Source organism: Mastomys coucha, unplaced genomic scaffold (genome assembly GCF_008632895.1).
Source record: "Mastomys coucha isolate ucsf_1 unplaced genomic scaffold, UCSF_Mcou_1 pScaffold21, whole genome shotgun sequence".
NCBI lineage: Eukaryota > Metazoa > Chordata > Mammalia > Rodentia > Muridae > Mastomys > Mastomys coucha.
This window is the reverse complement of record NW_022196904.1, coordinates 18,554,539-18,557,034: the sequence shown is the minus strand read 5'-3', so window position 1 is coordinate 18,557,034 and position 2,496 is coordinate 18,554,539.

The window sequence follows — 2,496 nt, the reverse complement described above, 5'->3', positions numbered from 1 at the left end:
GATGAGCCAGGGACAAGCTACAGCTCCAAGAGACCCGTTGTCTTCAACCTGTTCCTACCTCCTTCCTTACCATCACATCCCTAACCTCATCATTGGATTGATCACCTCTGAATACTGTTGCACTATGCGGGTCTTGAGGACACACTTCATGTCCACACTCAAACCAGCTATCAGTGACGTTGGTGATGCATGGCCTGTCGGGATCCACTTTCCCCTCCAGAGAGCGCACTGGACAGACAGACACAGGTTCTCCAGAACACAGAGTGGGAAGCCAGAGGGTGTGGGTAGGAATGAAGAGCCTCAGGTACAGATGGCATCTCCTGAGCTCACCTCGGAGCACCAAAGAGGTGGCGCTCTCCCTGAGGGGAGGGCTGTGGACTGCGGACTTGCCGTCTATTCCAGACTCTGACTGGATGAAGCTAACACCCCAAGCCAGGAGGATAGGGTGCAGACCCCTCTGCAAGACCTCCAGGCTCTTTAAATGGAGAAATTAAGGTCCAAAGAAGACACTAGATTAGTCCAAGATTCCACAGACAGACAGGATGACGAAGAAGCCCCCTCCCCACTTTCTGCTAGCCAGTCCTCATTCACAGACAGTGGCATCTAATGCCCTGAAAATATATCTTAATACATTCTAGACACAAAAGGCATCGATACAGAGATCATCTACATAATAATAGCAAACTTTTCTGTTTATTACCTCGGCTAAAAGACAGCATTGGAGTGGGGCTGAAGAGATGGCCCTGCGGTTAGGAGAACATACTGCTCTTGCAAAGGACCCAAGTTCAGGTCTCAGCACTCCTATCAGGCTCACAGCTGCCTGTAATCCAGCTACAGGGGACCTGACACATCTGTCCTCTGAGGGCACCTTCCCATACCCACACACAGACACAGACACCTGCATATGGTTTAAGATAATAAAAATAAGTCTTTAAAAGCAAGCCATGAGGGCTAGAGAGATGGCTCAGCAGTTAAGAGCACTGGCTACTCTTCCAGAGGACCCAGGTTCAATTCCCAGCAACCACATGGTGGCTCACAACTGTCTGTAACTCCTGTTTCAGAGGATCCAATACCCTCACACAAACATGCATGCAACCAAATCAACAATATATGTAAAATAAAAATAAACAAATTATTTTTTTAAAATCAATTTTAAATCTTCAAGACTGTTCCAGATTAATATATATGTACAAATATTTTTTTTCTTAGCCATACCCCAGGCCTTTTTAAATTTTTCATTTTGAGACCGGACTCAAAATTGTGACCTTCTCTCCTCAGACTCCCAAGAGGATGAGACTGCAGATGTGTGTCACTACAACCTGTGTGACTTTGTTGTTGTTATTTTATGCTTACGAATTTTCAAACTGTCTGAATATGCCCCCAATGACTTGGCCAGTCTCCTGATATTTACCTTATTCCTAGCATCATGGAGTGTCCTTCTTCAAATATCATCTACTTTTAAAAAGAAAAAAATAGTATGCAGCTCTGGCTGACCTGAAACTCACTGTGTAGACCAGGGTGGCCTAGAACTCCCCATGTAGATCAGGCTGGCCTGGAACTCACAAAGATACACCTGCCTCTTCCTTCTGAGAGCAGTCACACATCCTCATGGCCAGCCCTACCTTACTCTTGAAATATGAGCTCACACTGGGACCTGGGGCTTGCTGACTGAGCTTGGCTGCCTTGGAGAGGATCCACCTGCACCGCCATCCCCATCCCCAGCACTGGATTTACAAGCACAGACCACCACAGCCACACCTGGCTCTCTATGTGGCTTCTAGGGACCTGAACTCAGGTCTTCTTGCATAAAGTCATCATACGAGCACACACTCACGCACGCACGCACATGCACGCACACACTCACTCATGCGCGCCAATCCTGGATTTTGTTTCTTTGTGGATTATTCCTGACATTACAGATTTAGTTTCTACCCTCAGGCCAGCCTCATGCCAGCCACAGAGCTCAGCCAAAGCCTTCAGGCAAATCCCTTGCCAAAGGTAAGAAGCTACAAGCTGGGCTGGCTAGATGGCTCATCAGGGGAAAAGGTGCTTGCCTGAAAGCCTGGCCACCTGAGTTCAACCCCTGAAACTTACACAAAGGTGGAAAGAGAGAAATGACCCCAGAAAACTGGCCTATGACCTCCACATACTTGCCATGGCATGTGCACCCTGCACACATACATTCTGCATGCATGTGCATGCACCCACACTAATGCTTTTTTAATAAGTGACCTGCAATTATTATTTTGAAAGATATATATGGGCCGGAGAGATGGCTCAGTGGTTAAGAGCGCTCATTCTTACAGAGGGCCTGAGTTTCCAACCATTCATAACTCCAGTTCTAGGGAATTTAATGCTTTTTCATTTAGAGAATTGTTTATTTATTTTATGTATGTGAGTACACTGTCGCTGTCTTCAGGCACTCCAGAAGAGGGCATCAGATACCATTACAGATGGTTGTGAGCCACCATGTAGTTGCTGGGAATTGAACTCAGG